This window comes from Sceloporus undulatus, unplaced genomic scaffold (genome assembly GCF_019175285.1).
Source record: "Sceloporus undulatus isolate JIND9_A2432 ecotype Alabama unplaced genomic scaffold, SceUnd_v1.1 scaffold_24, whole genome shotgun sequence".
NCBI lineage: Eukaryota > Metazoa > Chordata > Lepidosauria > Squamata > Phrynosomatidae > Sceloporus > Sceloporus undulatus.
In genome coordinates, this window is record NW_024802946.1 from 293,268 (window position 1) to 313,396 (window position 20,129).

A 20,129-nucleotide genomic window follows, 5' to 3' on the forward strand; every position below is an offset into this window, starting at 1 on the left:
GTCAATTCCAGAAGAAGCTGAGAGTATTCATTGCTTTAGTCTTCTTCAGCTGTCCTCTTCTGCAGTGTAGAAGTTGAAAGTAGTGTGTGTGAAGTAGCCATACAGGTTTTGCAACAATATAAAACCTTGGCAAACTGTTTATCATAGGGAAAATGGGATGAGGCGAAGCCCCTCTTGTTCCTCCACTGACAGATATCCGTATTGTATGTGCACAGAGTGAGCAAATTTTTAATGTGCAAAATATATTCTGAATGTACGTACCGTTTGCCAATTGTAAATAAGTCCGTGGCAGCGGGAGAGTTGGAGTCATTGTGGAAGGGATTAGGAATAGAAGAAAGAGCTGGGCCAGAGATAGTAACTTCTTCCTCCAGACTTATTCTGAAGCACCATCAAGTTATATGGTGCTTTCCATGATGTGCATGGGTTAAAAATGGAATCCGAATGAATGGGAGATACAAGGAGCACAGGAGCAGCTAGTTTAGAGGGCTTTGCAGGGGAATTTGACAAGTGTATGAGGGAGCAAGACTTCCAATGGCTATTAGCAAAGCTTGGAAAAGTTTATGTTTTGTTTTGACTACAATTCCTACATTTCCCCAAGATTATAACCCACCAGATCATGACAAACTGGCTGTTGGAGTGGTGGGAGGATGCAGTTGTAGTCCAAAGAAACTAACTTTGCCATGCTGTAGCTATTAGGCATAATGGAAATATGGAATTACTGAATGCAAGTTGCTAAGGAGCAATGAGGAATGAGGGCACTTGCCTTTAGGATCCGCTTATGAGCTTCCCAGAGACATATGTTGGCCATTGTGGGAACAGGATATTGGGCTAGATATGACCCTTTGTTCTGAATGAATGTGCCCCCCCCTTTAGTCCAGAGGTAAAGGCAATCAATACAGTATTCAATCACAAAATAGAAGGAGAAGCTGAAGCATATATCAAAGAAGCAGATTATAAAATATTTACCATGTGCTTACTGTTTTTTCCTCACCAGTGTAGTAGTAAGTATCCCTGCCTGTCGCATGGGATACCCAGGTTCATTTACCACTGTTTCCTACAGTTTGTAAATGAATCCATACTTACTTTATAGATAATACCTGTTGAATGTATACGGTAGGCAATTACCTACTGTGAGTATGCTTCACAGGCACTAACAGCATAAGTGTGACTTGTGGCTATTTATAAGTCAGTTAGGTAGTTTGGCGTAAAGCTGAGAAGAGTAAGTTGGCCTCTTCACATTTCTTATTTTGCCTCCAGGTAGTTCCTTCTCAGCAAAAAGCCTGCTGTTACCTGAATGATCCTGTGACCTGGCAATAGTTAGTAGGTTCACCGTAGCTCTGTTGCTTCTTAGAGAGGGACAGGCCCAGAAGGGGCTGCTTGGGGATTCCTGTTTGACTCCTTGGGCATTGGTTTGTGGTCCCTCTCATACTACTCAACATTTACCTGAAACCTCTGCTAATCATATGCTGAGTGCCTCAGTCCTTACATTTTTACAAATATTCATCAAATAGACAACATAGAATAAACAATCATCATTACGAAGAAGAAGAAGAAGAACCCATATTTCTATAGACGATTATTTCTACTCCAAGGAAGCCGAGATGCATGGAGTGTTTTGTTACAGACACAGTGGGTTCCAAAGATTTTTTTGGTCCCAGAGATGGAAAATCAAACGATATCCCTCACTGTTGTAAAATTGTGATAATCTAATTATTGATTTGTTTTAGAAGTACTGTACCGCTTTCCCTAATTGTCTGTGGGAGGCAGTTTGCGGCCTCAACCTGACTAATGTATACATACAAGAGTTTTCTCTAGCATGCCCTCCACAGCTGGGATTTTAACAGATTCTGGATCCTAGCTGCACTTTGCTGCCCTCCTTGATACTCCTTATTTGAGTGTTTGTAATGCAAAATCTGAAAAATGAATCTACGTTTCATTTTGTTCTTAAATTAACTGGGGGGAAAACCATAATGAAACCTGCTCCTTTGCTAGACCAGATGTGTGGTGTGTGCACAAGGGCTTCTATTATATCAGGTGTGGGTTAAGCTTTTCTTGCCAATTCGTGTCTGGTCAGTCTCAAATACGTGGCCTTTTTTTGCTAGAAGTTGCAAAAGAGGCATCATTAACTCCTGTTGGGAATGTAATTAGGGTCCTAGAATTATAATAATTGGCATCCATTAATTTCTGTCCCTACATATGGCACAACATACCAGGTGCAAAAGTGCTCATGTACCATCAGTGGCAGAGGAGTATTTGGATGTACAGAGCTAGTTAATGCTGAAGCTATGTCCATTAATTTATTATTATTATTTATTATTATTAACCTTTATTTATGAAGCGCTGTAAATTTACACAGCGCTGTACATGCAATCCTTTTAGTTAGACGGTTCCCTGCCCTCAGGCTTACAATCTAAAAAGACATGACACAGAAGGAGAAGGTAGTGGTGACGGGAAAGGGTCAGAGGTCCAGCAGTTCCTCTCAACCTCCGAGGCCTGGACCAAGGCAGATGGACTGAAGGGAGGGCTTGGCTTCAAAATGGAAGGTTAATTCTTTCAAATGGTCTGGAAGCTCCAAGTAGTATAGAATTAATATCTTAGCCGTAAAGATGGTTTTGTCTAAATGGAACTATAGTACATCAATTGTGCATATTCACTACCAAGCCCGATTCAAAGGGGTGGCACCTTAAAGCTCTGGGGCTGAAATATTGGAAGAGATGCCTCCTCCCATGGCAAACTCAAATGCTTTGGGGTCATCGGACGATGTCCTTTTCTGTGTCCTTCCTATAAGAGTAATCATTGGCCAGAGAGAGGAGGTTCTCTTGTGTTGCTTAAGATTATAATACATAGTCACGGGTTTACACACCACTATTGGTGTAATGCAACTTTGCTGGAAGTTGTCCATAGAGTCACAATGCAGGACCTGTCCTAGACATTCCTATAGAAAACACTTACCTAGGCATTTGCTGACTCTCCAGGGCAGTTCTGTGGTCAACATCTCCCAACACTGGAGGATATAGAGATTCTTAGAGAGGTGTTCTCTTAGGTAAAAAGGTGTTTTTTATTTGCCACTTTCCCATTATTACAGGGGTCCTGTGCCTCTATCCCCAGCGAATGTGGAAAGGCTATTGTAGTCTTTTGGGGGTAAATCTGGGATTTAAAAAACATTTTAAAATGTTTATATTTTTAAATTTAGATTTGGGGTTTTAATGTTGATAGCCATGTGGCGTAGTGGTTTGAGTGTTGGACCAGAACCCTGGGGGACCTGGGTTTGAATCCCTGCTCAGTCATAGAAGCCCACTGTCCCGCTGTTTCATTAGGAGGTGTGTGTAATATGTGAGAGGCAGCATAAGTGTTTGTGTGTGAGAGAGAGCAAGAGAAAGCATGCATGTCTGCACTCTTGAATGAAATGTAAATTTCAGGTTTTAAATCTTAATTGGTTTTAGTGCAGTGTGTTGGCCTCCAACCCTGTGGAACAAGCTTGGCCTCACCATTTGATCATTACCCTATTACAATGTATCCTTACGTTTTTATTTAAAAAGTATCCATATTCATAGTCAAATTAGTTTAAAAAATATTTGGCGAAGAATTATTGGCAAGCAGAAGCTCAAGGCATTTTTAAAAACTGCATTAAACCAAGAGAAAACCGCATCCTTCGAGTCTGTAATCTCTAGTTTTTATTTTGGTTTGCCCCCTTCCTATGCTATGCAACTGTGGGTATTGTTGGGCTTTTTTAAAACTGTTTCCCCCTGTCTTTTGGATCTTGTTTGAAAACATGTCTACAGAGGCATCTTTCTGCAGGAATCCCTCTCCAATATCAAACCCTGCTCATTGCTTTCCTGCCAGCCACCCCCACAGCTGAAGGAAAAGATAGTGTCCCTGCTGGTCCTGCATTGAAATGGAGATTTCCTGGATTCCCTATAGAATTCTTGCAGACTCCACAAATCCCTTCCTGCAGGGAGATTGTAATTTTCAGCTATCTGTACTACAGTATGCTTTGTTGTTTGTTGTGTGAGTGCTACACACACAGAGAGAGGGACATAAACACAGTCCCTCTCCCTTTTCCCTCAGTAGAAAAATCTGTTTATTGTGACGTAGAGAGAAGACACTTGAGAGGAAGGGGACTACTTCCTTCCCACTGCGCATGTGTCTGATAACTGCTATTGTGGTTTTATACATGGGCCTTCAGAGAGCTAGCTAGCTCTGGCATTCTCTCCTCCCATGTTGCTGCAATAATCTCAGATTGTATTCTCCGGAAGTGCCAGACAAGCAAGTAAGAGGAGCAAAAGGATCTATAAACGGAAACCATTCTTCGGAGGGCTCCACTTTTTAGAAATGTTAACCGTAAAAGTAATTTAAGATAATTCTGTGTTTTCCCCCCTTCTCCTTTCTCCCCATTGCCCCCACAAGGACTGCTGCTGATCTGCATTTCTACACTTAATAGCAAAGCCCCCACCATTAACACAAGGATATTTTTCTTCTTCTTGTCTCAGCAGAGCTCTCTGTGAATCAGGCATTGGCAGAGGTTGTTACTGCAGCCACTGGCTGTTGCTGGAGAGGCTTTCCAGGGGTCCACCAGCTCCAGAAGCCAACAAACTCTTGTACAAATCGGAGAGAATAATTTTCAGCATTGTGGCTTGGATCCTCCCCTTGAGCCTTTGTTTTACTGCAGTCTGAAAAGCTTGATGATAGCATTCTGACTGATATCAACAGAAAGAATCCAAGCAGCAGTATTCATTTGGGTGAAAGTAAAAGAGGCGCTTAGGGTACACCGAGGGCAGGTGAAATCAAATAACCATGCGATTATGAATACATGATTCATAATTTCTAACAAGATTGGGTTAAAGGTTGACCCTGCACCAATGGTTGGTGGCCCAGTGTTGCCGAAAGAGTTGGTTTTAAACCTTTCCAAAAGGCTTGACTGATTCATGCTCTTTATTTTGTCTCTTAGACTTGGCAGAAATCATTGAGAATCAGTCCCACATATAACAGTGTTGGCCTTCCTTTGGTCTCCCTATCTAAGGAATGGGAAGCATGTAGCCAACCTGAGTATATGCTCAGGTCCCATTAAATACAGTCACATTGTAAAATAGTGCCTCTTATATAAAGCGGCAAAATCAGTGTTTGCTTTTTGGAATGTATATTTTATAAAAAATACAGTATTATCAAGCCTTGGATGCTTGAATCTGTGGATAAAGAATCCATAGATATGGAGGGCTGACTGTACTTCAGCCCAAGCTCTGTGATATGCTTCTGAATCAAGGGCTGGGACTTAGGCTGGAGTCTAAAGGGCAGCAAGCGTCAAGTTGGCCAGGCAGTAGTCAAAAGGCCAAGCTTTTTGAAGTTCAACCAGGCCTTGATGGATCCTTTGGCTTTATAGAGTACCTCTTACAAGTTTCATGTTACCGTATGCTGTGTATTCTTCCATGAGTCAAAATGGCTCATGAGCCAGAGCACATATAGCTCTAGGTAACTCAGTAGGCTAGGCCCCAGCCTCAAGGCATAAGTGTCCAGAGTTCAAGTCCTAAACTGCGTGACACCATGTTTACAAGTAAATTCTTCACTATTTTGTTTGTGTGGTGGAGTCTTCTTCTTTGGAGGTCTTTAAGCAGAGGCTGGATGGCCATCTGTCGGGGATGCTCTGATTTAGATTTCCTGCATGGCAGAATGGGGTTGGACTGGATGGCCCTTGCGGTCTCTTCCAACTCTATGATTCCTCTCCTAGAATAAATTATTTCTGCAGGGGTTGTGCTGAAGACTGCATATGTCTACAGAAACTAAAGATGACTGTGTCCTTAGCCAACTGTTGCAGATAGATTTCTTTGGTGACTAAAACAGCAGGTTGACATGTCATTACAGAGCTCCCACATGAAAGGCTTGCCTTGGCGAATTAGCATGGAATCCAGGTGCTTGGCCGGGAAGCTGAACAGTCTAGAAGAACTTCTGTAACAGGACTGAGTCATCACAGCTTTGGCTGGTGAGGTGTGTGTATGTGTGGCTTTTAATGGTATTTATTTTAAGTATCTACTAGTAAAGCTGTTGTACTCTATTCAAACCTTGGCCGTTACTGTATAAATTGTCTTCTTCAGCAAGACGTGTGTTTATACAGTGACGGAAGCCGTGTTTCCCCACCTGTTGCAGGAAACCTGATTTAGTTCTGGCACCTTGTTTCTTACTTGTTAGAGGGATGCAAGAGGAATTACACATATTGACAGACACACCTGTTCTATGTAGTACTTAAAATAATGGAATCATGCTCCAAACAGGCAATAAATATTTCATTTGTCCAGAGTTTGTGCTGCTTATTGAAACAGAAGAAACCTGCAGGCCCCAGGATACCTTATAAAATAAAATAGTAATGGAAATGGCAAAGAGGCCTCTCTTCCTCAACATTAGCATTCTCTTTTTTGCTGCTACTTTTGCATGACCTGGGGAAACTTAGCCTGCTGCCAATAATGTGTACACTTTTCACTGATTCCATTGGCAATTATTGGAGCTTATGTCCTTGTAAGTTCACTTAGGAATAGTGATGTAAAATCTCCAGAAATTTTAAAGCCATGGTGAAGGAGAGCATATTTTCTGGGCTTTTATTATATGGCACTTTGATAGCACTGATCCTAATCAGCTGTATTCTGTCAACACTAATGAAAAGTGACAAAGGAGGAACAGTTTGATGAATCCTTGCACTCCTTACACATCACAAGGGATGTGTGAGAAGTTTGACACCACAGAAGAGAGGTGACACCCAGTTGGGACCTTTTCCTACTGCATCCCTCCTGGCTTTGGCAGTGGTGGCAGAGAAAGAAGAAGGCCAAGCACACCCCCTGGTAGCCCCCCAAACACATTGGGTGACACCACAGATGGGGACACCACTGTTCCCTTCCCCCCAGAAATCTGTCCTGTGTTTTTTGTTGTGTGTCTTGAAGTCATTTCTATCTTACGGGATTCCTAAGTCTAACTGTTGTGGGATTTTCTTGGCAAGATTTGTTCAGAGGAGGTTTGCCATTGCCCTTGTTTGGGGCTGAGAGTATGTGGCTTGCCCGAGGTCACCCGATGGGTTTCCATGATTGAGTGGGGATTTGAACCCTGGTCTCCGAAGTCCTAGTCCAGTGCTCAAACCACTACATCACACTGGCTCTTAAGAGTCCTGTGGTAGCTCCTGCCATTGACAGTACATAGCCAAGTTGCAGGGATCTGGCCCTGGCTCTTACATTGGGCATTCTGGACAAGAGAACCCTAGATATACTGTAGTGATAAGTTTTAATTTCTCTCTGTTTTTGTGGTTCCTTATTTTCCTTTGAGACCTTTTGCAATCTAACTTATTTCTAAGTGCACATGACAGAATTAGTTGGGTGGGAGGTTCAAGGAGAACCAATCTTATTTTCTTACAAAAAACATCACCAAAGAAAAAGTATATTGAACCTTGCTTCTTCGGCTTGTTATAGGGATTGTTGCTTGGATTTCCAAAAGCTGTAAGGGCTTTGAGGAGATGTGTCATGACAGAATTTTCTTTAAGTCCTTGTGTTGCCATCACATATCTAGATGGGTTTGGTAATGAGGTGATTTTTAGAGCATCCAGGTAGGAAGGTCTCCACCTTCCAAGAATTCCCTGCCTTCCACCTACAACATGTTTTCTCCTTTCTCCCACTCATTTTTGGCACTGGAGATCTGCCGAGGACAAAAAACACCTGGGGGAATATATTGCACAGTGGATAACCAAGTGTGATAGAAGCTTTATGTGCCCTGTACCTATGTGTCTCCTTTGTTTTAAAAAGTGGGTGCGTACACACACACATCAACACACACTTAAGTTATATGGGATTTAGGCTGACTTAGCCTTAAATTAAATGGGTCACTACTGTTACGTATAGTACGGCCCCAAAAGAGACTCTGCAGATGACTCCTGACTTCCCCACCTCAGTGTTAGTTTATTAAAGCCGCTTTTCTTTCAGAAATATTTTAAATACTGTATACTGAAATTATTCTGAGCCCTCCGGCCCATCGTTGTAATTTAGAGACTAGAATAACTTATTAGTCATGGATTTCTGTTCTGCCAGTTAAAAATAACTGCTGTGACAAAGTACTCACTTTTAGGGGAAATCCTAAGACTTTGTTGAAAGGGAAATGCTTTGTTGTTGTTGTTGTTGTTGAATTGCAGACACTGTCATGTTTCAAATTACATGTGGAAGGGACCTTCTTGAAAAGATCATAAAGATGTCAGAGTGTGGTTCATATGCGCACACATTAACAGAATAGTAGCCATAACTAATGGGAACCTGATCACATGAACCTCTAGTCTCAGTGCAGTTGGGGTTTGGCTGCGAGATGCCTTGGTCCAAAAAATGGGCTGAGAATGATGGATTTCTGTAGATGTTGGGATCTGCTTCTTATTAGTGACATTAGTACTGTGGGTAGTTTATATTAAAATGGCATAGTTTTACTGCTTAGGATTGTGTAAACTATTGATGCAAGATTCCAAACAGTTTGAATATTTTCAAATGTATCTTACAAAAAGTCTAATGAAATCTTTTAAATGTTGAATTTGACATACCAGATTGCTTATTAGTTTTAAGCTATGTTATGGTGTGATCTGTAGAAGCATTTGTATTTCAGTTTTATAAGTAGGGTTGGCATGTGTCCTGTATTATAAGAAGTAGGTTAGAGTCTTCAACTAAGATCAGAGAGACTCTACTTTAACTTGGTCATGAAGGCCACTGGACCCAGTGGTCACTCTCAAAAATAGCCTTCTTCACAGGACAGTTGCGGAAGGTCGTAGAACATATATATTGCCTTAGGGTTTTAGAAGAAAGGTGGCAAACAAAAACATTTTAAAAAATACAAGTATATAGTACTGTATATTCTCAGAGAGTTATTGCTTACTATGTGGAATCCTTGACTGTACATTGAGTGAGAGTGCTCTTTCCTACATCATGTTTGCGCAGCATTTAGAGTGCTGAAAAAAACCTCTAATATCAATAATAAGTATTTATTATTCATGAGATTGGCTCAGGATCAGCTCAGTACTGTACAATTACCGTCGTAATAAAGTCTATGCCGTTTAAAACCAGCAAGTATAAAACCAGTGGATTTCTACATTTGCATTGTGGAGGGGGAAACCCTACTTAAAACTGACACAATCGACAAATTTAACCCTACTTAAAATTGACCTGTAGTCTTCTGGATGATGCTGGATTGCAGGTCACACCAGCTCTAGTCAGCATAGCCAATAGTGAGGAACGCTGACAGTTAAAGTCCAGCATCACCTGGAGGGCCCACATCATGCCAAACCATGCTCTTAAGTGTTATGTGTGCTGCTGAATGTTTTTAAGTTTGAAAAAGTTACATAATTGGCATCAAAGGAGATAGCTGACCTTGTTGCTCAAATCAGGTTTTTAATGGGTGTCCCAGCTTCACTGAATAAAATAAGAAATGGATACCAAATCTATTTGGGGTGTGTGTGTGTGTGTGTGTGTGTGTGTGTGTATTGAAAAGAGCAGTGGCACAGAAACAAGGAATCGAAATGAACAACTGAAGAAACCAAGAGTTCTAAAAGATGAGTGTACATTTGCCAGAACAGCTGCATTAGCGATTTAGCATCAGTTAAATATTTCAGGTAACCTTTCCACATCCCTCCAAATGAGGATGCTGTGGAACAGTTAAGAGGTTCTGTTTTTCTTTTCGTTCCTACATTAGAACAATTTATCAAATAAGATTTAGCAACTACGGATTTGTTTCTCTGGTGTGTGTGTGTGTGTGTGGTGTGCCTTAAGGTCATATCCGATTTATGGCGATCCTAAGACGAACATGTAATGGGTTTTTCTTGGCAATATTTATTCAGAGGGGCTTAGTTTGCACTTCCAGTTTGAAGTATTCCAGTCTGCCAGTTGCACAACTCTCTTGCCTTCCTGCAAGTAGTGAGACAGTTGCTCCAAGCAGACATTTTACATCTGTTGGTTTATTTGTTGACTATTAACAAATGCAAAGCAATTTAGCACAATAGAAACAGAACAACATAGTGATGCATCTGAGGAAGTAAAAGTCTGAAGTCTACGAAAGCTCATGCTGCCAATTTCTTTATTTCAGTTAGTCTCAAAGGTGCCGCAAGATTGTTCTACAAACCAAATCATCCTCTGTATGTAGAGGCTAAGCTCCTATTGTGCTGCAGAAGGGTTAAAACCTGCAGGTAACACTGCCTTCCTGTTCCACAGGCTGCTCTTGATCTGATTTGCTGAGATCTTGAAGCAAGAAACATAAACTGGATTTTCCCCATTTGGAGTCACTGGGGCTGAGGCTGCTCTTGTATGCCAGGCTGAACATTGTGCGGATTGCAGTCTCTGTCTTAAAATTATGTCCCCCTCCTGGCTTCCAAAAGCAGTTCATGGCTATATGCTAATTACTGTGCCGCCTGTTGGCAATCATAGGTGATATTTACCTGTGTAACAAGCTGTTAGCTTTTAAGAGACGATACTCATGGGCTCTGCTTACTATCTGTGCGAGGAGGAAAAATGTGCTTGAATAGTGCCCTAATGCGCCTGAATATCCAGTGCATTGTCTTACATGAAAATTTCTGGGTTTTTAAAAACATAATTGTAACCTCCGATTATGTTGAGGTGGAAATCACCAAGGATTAGTGTTCTGTGCTATTCAGAATGGGAAGAATAGACATAGATATCCAGTCCCAAAAGTGCATGCTTTCTAAGATGTGTGGAAATACTGATTTCAGAGACGGTGGTTTCCACCATTGTTTTATTTACAGTGTAGGACAGTGGACTCTCCACATTTGCTGGAATTAGGAACAAAAGTGGAAAAACACACAAATAAAACACCTTTTTTTAACCTGAAAGGAATCTCTAGGTCCCCCAGAGCAATTCTGTGGCCAAGACCTGCCAGAAGTTGACCGTGAAATTGTGCTGGAGGACCTACAAATGCCTACAGAAGTGTTCTCTTTAGGAATCTAGTCCTTCGGTGTGACTTTTGGCATAGGTTGACAATAGAGTCATGCTGGAGGACCTAGAGTTTTCTAGAGAGAACATATTAATCAAATCTTATTAATCAAACATATTAATCAAAGCCGCAAAAGTCAAAACAACCAATGTAAAGGACCAACTGTAGTTATACAGTGGTTCCTTGTTATCTGCTGGCGCTTGGTCCCAGTATCCCCCATGGATAACAAAATCTGGGAATGCTGAAGTCCCACTAAATATAGTGGCATAGCAAAATGGTGCCCCATATATAAAATGGCAAAATCAAGGTTTGCTCTTTGGAATTTATACTTTTGTTGAGTATTTTAAAGGCATGGATACTTGAATCCATGGATTAAAAAACCTGTGGATAAGGAGGGCCAACCGTATACTACTCAGTAACAAAACTTCTTGAGTCCATGGGTACGTATTTCTTATATTTCCCGTTATCTTGGGAGGGAGGTGGGGGAAACTATGGTTCAGTAGCAGAGTAGATATTTTATATGCTGAAGATCTCAGGCTTAGTTGTTGTTAGTGGCTGAGTGCCTTCAAGTCATTTCTAGCTTGAAATGACCCTAAGGTGAAACTGTTATAGGGTTCACTTGGCAAGATGTGTTAAGAGGAGTTTGCCATTGCTTTCCTCTGAGGCTGAGGGAGTGTGACCTCAGTGGGTTTCTGTGGCTGACTGAGGATTTGAACTCCGGTTGGCCAAAGTCGTAGTAGGTTGGGAGCCTGTCAAGTTTTACACAGGCATAAAGGCGGTTACCCAACTTTCTCAGAGGTGGCAAAAGGGGAAGCCAGAGAGGTATCCTTTTCAGGGTTGTGCAAGTCAGTGTAGTGTTTGTTGTCTGCGTTCAAGTTGTTTCCAACTAATCCTAAGAAGAAACTATCATGGGATTTTCTTGGCAAGATTTCCTCATGGGGTTTGCCATTGCCTTTCTGTGAAGCTGAGAGAATGAGACTTGCCCATGGTCACCCAGTGAGTTTCCATGGTTGAGCAGAGAGTTGAATCCTGGCTTCCCAGAGTCCTGATGGAACAATAAAACCAGCGTACCACACTGGCGGTGTCTAGTTTGTGGTTTGTGTTGTTGTTGTGTGCCTTCAGATCATTTCCAACTTATTTCCAAATAAATAAATAAATACTATGGCAACCCTGTCATGAGGTTTTCTTGGCAAGACTTGTTCAGCGGAGTTTTGCCATGGCCTTTCCCTCAGGCTGAGAGCATGTGACTTGCCTAAGGTCGCCCAGTGGGTTTTAGAAAGATCTGGCCATAAGTGATGGAAAAGATCTGAAGACCATTGCTGCCAGTCAGAACAAACCAGACTGGTTATGGGTGGGCAAATAATCCAACCTGATATAAGCAGGTTTCCTCCATTGCATCCTCCGGTGAGGAGCTGTTCCTGCTTACAATGTTGAACAAGGATGGGCAACTAGAGTGGGTCCAGGGGTCAGGGTTTTCCCCCCCAGTATCCTTGGGTCCCCATCAAATCCCACCCACCCCCACCCCCATAACAAGTCCACCTCTACTTTTGAAAAACTGGTCTGCAACTGATATAAAAGGGTGAATTACCATATCTGTACACTTAGAGCCCTACAGCTGCATTTTGCACACTTGTACTGTAAAGCAAGCTCCTGACAGATGCTTCTGTCTCTAAACCCTCTTACAGCTTTAGGGCTCTTATTAATGTTTCCATGTTGTTGACAACAATACTTTCGCTATATCTGCTCTGAAGAGCTCAGAGGCACCTTTAACATTTGTGAGCTGGAATAGAAAGGCTGAAAATAAATATCATAGGACGCTTCCTGTTGAAGCATCTTACAGCAGAACATTCTCTGGGAGTCCCATATTACCTAGTGATGGTTCCTGGTGAAAGCTTGTTGAGAGTAAGATATCTTGTTTGTTTTCATCAGGCCCTCTAATGAATCCTCAAGTCAAGTGTTAGCTATTCTGCAGCAATGGCTAAAATGTCCACAGTGGTAGACTTTGAAAAGCTCTAGTCGTAATGCATAGCTTTTTGTATCTGTTTGACTCTCTGAAACTTCATGTGCATTTTAAAAAAGAAATGCAGTGTTACGGAAGCTCCAGGATCTCACTTCTGTTGGAGCTTGTGTCACTAGGAAACCTTTCCTTGTTTCATGTTGCCTTTTCCTGGTTTCACAAGCATGTTGTGTGTGTGTGTGTGAGTTCTAAAAATAGACTTAACACTGAATGTTATCGCATAATAAATGGAGTTGGAACTACTGTTGGCAGTAAGCATCCCCTTGCTTTGAGCAGAAAGAGGATCTGCAAAAGAAACTGTAGCTCAGCTCCTAATATTATTGCAGTCAGTTCAGTGTGCATTTGCACAGCTGTTACTGAAACATTTAAACATTCCTGTTGCCAAAAATATGTTCTCTTCTCTTTCAAATAAATTTCAAAAAGAGGAGAAACAACATTTGATGCAGAAAGAAAATTGAGAGCATAAGGAACTTTTTTCCTTTCTTAGAATCTGGGCTACACTCAACAAGCATTTTTGTACTCTTCCCTCCTCCCCAAAACAGCCTTCATCTAACTTCTTCCAAATTTAGCTAGCTGTCATTTGGAAAATAGGAGCCCCATTCTTGGCTTCGTCCCCTGCATCAAGAGTTTGGCTAGCTGCCTGAAACCTCTTACTCACAAGTAGTATCAGAATTGTAGTGCCAGATTCTGTTTCCTGAGACTTTTTAATACTTTGAAATGAAAAGTAGTGATCCTGCGCATATAATATTCCTTCCTTCCCTGCAGTCTTAAAATATTTTAATAGAAATAGCATTTGATTATTGTATCCCTCTCCCCAAAAGACATGGGCACTTGTAGACATTTGCGACAGCATCTCACAGCTTTCCCAGATGCTTGTATTCAAGAAGATTTACAAAGCGTGAGTAAGCAGAGTTGTACTTTTGTCCATATGAGTAATGCAGCAAATTCTCCTGGGGTGATATCAGAAATATTTGCTTATGGCAGCAAGACAGTATTAGATGTATGAAGCCTCAAAACGGGAACAGTAGAGAGTACATGAAAGAACTGTACACAGATTAGCTGCATCGCCTATAAAATGATTTATGGGGTGGAGGGTTAAGTAAAATTACATTAATAGCTATGTAAATAATACCCATGTTTTTGTCACTTCTTTAATCGGCTGGGCTTTGAGATGCAACAGAATGAAGGGGGAGAAATGTATCTTTTGTTTGGTAAATGCTTATCTGTTAAGGTGCATATCTGTTGCATGCATTCAACACGTTTCTCTGACCTGATGTAATTTGTATTGTGTGTGTGTGTTTGCATGCGCACATTGTCATATTGTCATTTTACATTTGCTGCCGCATTTAAACATCAGCTCTTTTTTTAAAAAAAGACCATAATTTTGGCCTGGTTTCCTTTCCAAACAGAATTTATTTTGGCTATAGAGGGTCTTTGCCCACCTTACAAACTGTGTTCTTTGTCCACCTTATGGCCTACAAACAGACCCCTCTAAATGGCATCTTTGACTTTCTACCTGGCCAGTGCCACCCCCCCCCCCACCCCAGTCAGCTCTCCAACTAGAGTTGCCAGATTTTAGGGCCTGGTTTTTACTCTCAGAGTCCTGTTATTGTAGTTAAGTGGGAGAGAAGGGTGCTCCGGTTTTAGTGGGCTCAGACCTAGGCAAGAGGAAAAGTCTGTGTGTGTCTCCAGTCCATCTAATAGAACATCCAGATTGCTGTCCTTTGGAAAACTGAATGGGTTTGTTACTGCAACTTACAAAGACTCCCCTTACTTTGATAGCTTCCTCCTTCCAGTCACTGTGCCAGGGCTCACCCTCCATTCTACTATGTATCCACCTTCCATTCTAGAAGCAAGTAGTGTAAATTAAATATTCCTCACCCCATCACCCTAATAATCCCCTCATTTCACCTTGATCTGGGAACCGACCTTTTAGATAAGATTAGGCAAGGTCTTGATTCCAAACAGGAAAATACGTTCTGCCTCTGTGTGTTTGAATGACAAGCTGTGAGCAGTTGTGGTTAGTATTGAATGCATGATGCTTAATTACATCATCGGGGCCATCTCAGGTTTTGAACCGGAAACCTCAGGGCACGGGGACAATCTTGAGCTGGCAAACGTATCTCCAGCACACTCCACCCCTGTCTTTCTACCCAGCAAGTCAATGCAGCAGGCACCTGGCTTCATGGCATTACCTGGAAAAGCTATGCTAGGGAGTTCCCTCTCTCATTCCTACTGGTATCTTTTGGCTGACTCCCCGATCAGATATTGTAGGGAAATGCAAACTCATTTGTTGGTCAGAGAATAACCGAACCCATTTCACATGTGTAAGTGCACAGATGACCACCTGAGGGACCACTGTTGCAGGTAAGCCACCTTGACTGAGATATGCAATAAACCTGTGACTGGGACTTTAGTTCCTATTCCAGCCCTCGCTTTTAGCAGGCTACTGTTATTAGCGTTCCAACCACTCCATCGAACCTTGTGGCAGGAAGCAGAAGGGGGAAGGAACGCTGAACAGCAGGAGAGCTGCCAAGTTTTCTTTGGGTTCTGATGCAATGCTGGGTAAAGTCAAAGATTCGATTTGAGCCATTTTATTTTCTGGCTAGGAAAACGTGTGGCTGAGCTGTTGTCAGGGAGTTTTGTGTTGGGAGAGATCTGTGCCATTTGCATGCACTGTCTTATCCAGATATTGTAGATATTTAAAAGCTTGGGGATCACTTTAGTGATTTTTAAAAGCCCCCTGACAATGCTTATAGTTCTCTAATTTATAATTAGTGGTAGTGTTGCCTTAAAATAAGGCACAGGTGAAGTCGAAGGTGGACTGTTCATCATGATCCAAAACACACTGCAAATATAATCCCGTTTGAGACTGCTTTAACTGCCCTGGCTCAATGCTAGGGAATTCTGGGAACTGCAGTTTGGGGAGACATTTAGCCTTTCTGTCAAAGAGCTCTGGTGCCGCAATAAAATACAATTCCCAGGATTCCCTAGCACTGAGCCAGGGCAGTCTAAGCAGTCTCAAACTGGATTATATCTGTAGTGTGTTTTGGACCCTTGTTTCAGTTCTATAAAAGGAACTTTATCTGTCTACCAGTCATTCCTGGTACGAATTTTGGGGGGAAGAATGTGTGTATGGCTGATAACCGATCACGATGGGTGAAAGTTGGGCCAGCTTGCCCAACGCATGATTTAAGCAGGCCATGTGCCAGGTTTCGAGCAATTTAAAATGTGTGCTGGGATTTAAAGTAAAGTCTTTTACTTCAGTCATCTTTTTCTTACTAACCTGAAATGGCAATAGCTTCTATTAAAATAGCAACGCTAGAGGTAGGAATGGTGTTCATAAGCCTCAGGTATAGAGAGTATTACTTCAGTGAAGGATTTTAGAGAATAAATACAACAGTTTTGTGATTGGATTATAATTGTGAAGTTACATGTTTAAGCTGTTTGAAACTGTATGGCCCTTTTATTATGTATACACAGCTGGGAAATAAGCAAGTTGATTTGCACAATACTATTGATGTAAAGTACTTGGAGGTTAGTCCTGTGTCAAAAAATGTGCTGACATAAAACAGGAAGTACAGTAGCATGAGTCAGTTGTTCTTCTGCTCTCTCGTTTTCTGCTCCTTGCATATCTAAAATAGTAATCTTGAATCCCAAGCTGATTCTGGGTCAATTGTGCAATAGCAGACTTAACTATTCCTTTGTTTGTGTGTACAAGTCATCTCTCAACCTATGGTGTCCTCTTGAACTTCACAGGGTTTTCTTAGGCAAGAAATACTCAGAGGTGGTTTTCCCAGTTCCTTCCTCTGCAGTATATCTTCTTATAGGACCTGGTATTTGTTGGCGATTTCCCTGCTTACCATTACTAACCTGCTTACCTTCCAAGATCAGATGGGATCTGGTGCCTTTAGTTATTGGTCACTATTTCTCATGACTTATAAGTACATTTTAAGCATTTCGATTTAATGCATACATTAAAAATATACTTGATTTGCAGCATGAGCCATCAAGAGAGTCCCAAAATCTAGTTAGGTATTTTGCTGTTCTCCTGCAGTGACCAGAAATGTGTATTGTTCAGGGATTGGAGGATATCCAGGTCACCACAAGAATACAATTTTGTGATTTGATCTGTTGCTGTTATGCATTCACTTCTTAGACGGTTTCAAAGATGTTTTAGAATTTGGAAACGATATCAAACAGCTGCCGTTCTTTATACAAGCAAAGCACCCTATTGTGTTTGCTTTCCTGAAGGTTATGTATTGTCACTACATCAAAACTAACACTGCTATGAATACCTGATTTTGGCATATCACCTTTAATCCCAAGAAGCCTCTAGGTACTTTTCAGTCATTCATTAGTCAAGCTTTGCTGTTCTCCTGGGAGGCCCTCGAGTATATTCTGATCGGTAAACAGAGTCATGGAAAGGTGAAGCGTCTTCTCCAAGGGCATAAGCTGAACAGAAGAGCCAGAAATAGAACCCAAGAGTCCTTTCACTAAGTCCTCTCATCCCTTTGGGAAAGACTTCTTCCCCGATCTGGAATCTCAGTTTGGCATTCTTCCTGCTTCTGTACCAAGTGTGTTGCAGCTACTTATTGTCTGTGCCCACTGTGTCACCCCATAGCTAGTCCAGTGAGTTCCCAAACTCTGGCCTTCCAGCTGATTTGGACTTCAGCTCCCAGAATCCCAGAACATTAGCAAGACGGCTGAGGCTTCTGGGAGCTGAAGTCCAAAACACCCAGAGGACCAGAGTTTGGGAATCACTGCTGTAGTCCTAGCACAACACAGTAGGGCAGTTTCTGGAACATCTTCTTCATTGAAATCTGTTAGGCTCCCTCTTTGTGTGTCTCTTCCACCAAGGACTGTAGGTACTCTTCTTTCACTGACTGTCAACACCTAGTTTTATTTTCTGCCAGTTTTAATACCTAACATCTTTTAACATTTCTGTTGTTTTTTTAGTATTGCTCATTTCTATTATCTTCGTTGTTGTTTTATCAATTACCTGTTGGCCGTATTTTTACGACTGTAATGTATGGTTTGATGGTTTTGTTAATGCAGAGGGATCTTGTAGCACCTTTGAGACTAAATGAAAGAAAGAAGTTGACAGCATGAGCTTTCGCAGACTGAAGTCTACTTCCTCAGTTGTATTTGGACCATTGGCTATATCTTTGAATTCTTGTTATACAATGTAATCTTGAATAATTATGTTTTGTGTTGACTGTACACCTTTGTTAGCAGTGCACCTTCATTCTTAGTATGGGCTAAACGGAGAGACTGTTGGAATCATCATTGGCAGCTTTCATTCCTATTTGCATTGCGTGAGTTCTTGGTGGCAGTGCAGCTGTGATGTCCTCTTGTTCAACCAGAACCATTGACCTTTAGGGCAATGGCACTTGGGATGCCGAGAAGGCCTTTCATTTGCTTCTGGGCGCAGGCATGGCGGCGCTGTGCCTGCCTCTTTTTCTCTCCCTCTGAGGCCAGCGCAGTGGCATTTTGTGATGTTCTTTCCCCTCCAAAAAGGAACAGAAGGTAATGGAAGAGTAACAAATAATGCAAAAAGTCATCTTTTCCCATCATAATAACAGGAACAATTTACTTCATAAATTTTATGAGACATAACAGAATTGATTGCTTTGAAAATTAACTTTACAACTTCTGTTTTTACAGCATCATTCACTGCTCTCGACCTTCTCCCCTACCTTGCTTCTTTTATTTTGGGGTTTTGTTTTATTGCTACAGTTACTTCATTGTTTCAATACGGTTTTGTAATATTCATTTAAAAATGGACAGAAACTTATTTTGGTGAAAGATGCATGAGATATTCTGTTCACAGGAACAATTTAGCATGCTATTTATGACACTTAGGTTATAACAGATGTCTCTTCATATGACCCTGTTCAGAGAATGAGTTTCTCAGAAGAGGACCTTCTTTCAGTCTCACCACATTGACAGGCACAGTTAATGGGAACATGAGGCAGGGCCTTCTCATGGGTTGCCCCTAGTCTGGAACTCCCACTCATTGGTTATGATTATAATTAATATAAGTGAGCCTCCCTTGTCCGAAATGCTTGGCACCAGAAGTATTTGGGATTTCAGATTTTTTGGATTTTGGACTATTACAGAATTCTGGATAAGGGCCTCTCAATCTGTAGAAATATTTTCATAAAGCTTTGTTCACAACCTGAGCCTTTTGCATTACACAAGCATAGTTAGTTGTCCCTGTGGTGCTTCATAAGAACAAGAGGTAGAAATGTTGGCATAAGGGACCAGGTGTTCCTTCTCTTTTTTGGTTCTGGCCTTGCATTTAAATCTGTGCAGATGACTTCAAAAGATGTGCCTTCGAATTCAAAATCTGCAGCTGTGCTTCATGTGTAAAACACATATTGGGGTTTTGAAGAGATGAACCGGCTGTGCCTGGGATCTGCTTCCCTTTCCATTCTGCCTGCTGAGGAGTTTGAAACCCATCTAAAGATTGGCCAAGGGAAAACAGTCACCTTTCTGGGTACCTCATTTGAGGCAATCTCTGAATTTCATCATGCTGAAATTTCCTCACATAAACAGCTGGACACTCCCTTGAAGCTGCCCAGTCCAGGAAAGAAAGGGAATGTATGAAGAAGGTATGAAGAAGTGAGTAAATGGCAGGAGAGAAAGATAGATGAAGAGATAGGCAGTTAATATTAGAAAGGAAAAAAATAGAATCATAGAGTTGGAAGAGACCCCAAGGGCCATCCAGTCCAAACCCTTGCCATGCAGGAAATCACAACCAAAGCACCCCAACAGATAGTCATCCAGCCTCTGTTTAACAACCTGCAAAGAAGGAGACTCCACCGGTCTCCAAGAGAGTGTCCCACGGTTGAACAGCTCTTACTGTCAGGATGTTCTTCCTAACTGTTTAGGTGGAATCTCTTTTCCTGTATCCATTGTTCCGGCGGCAGAAAACAACTTGCTCCATCCTCAGTATGACACCTTCAAAAATTAGTGGCATGGAAACAGTTAGGGGAAGGAGATCAATAAGGAGAGAGAAGAAAGAATATGATGGTTTATATGTTTTGTATGGTTTGTTTTTGTAACATGTTTTATATTAGTAGGTTTATGTCAGTATGTGTATATTACGATGTACAGTATAATGAACATCTTTTCCAAAATAAAAAGAAGCTGCCCAGTCTAAGTG

The 20,129-nt window shown here is 41.5% G+C and overlaps 1 protein-coding gene across 5 annotated transcripts in view; it reads left to right on the forward strand.

Moving 5' to 3' along the window:
• LOC121917580 (BRD4-interacting chromatin-remodeling complex-associated protein-like) overlaps window positions 1–20,129 on the forward strand; it is a 77,355-nt gene that overhangs the window by 22,498 nt on the left and 34,728 nt on the right. The window contains exon 2 of one of the 5 annotated variants that reach the window (XM_042443657.1): window positions 5,857–5,979. The exons of the other annotated variants lie outside the window; for them this stretch is intronic. The gene's annotated coding sequence lies outside the window, so the exon portion shown is untranslated. The remainder of the gene's footprint in view (window positions 1–5,856; window positions 5,980–20,129) is intronic. 5 annotated transcript variants of the gene reach the window in all.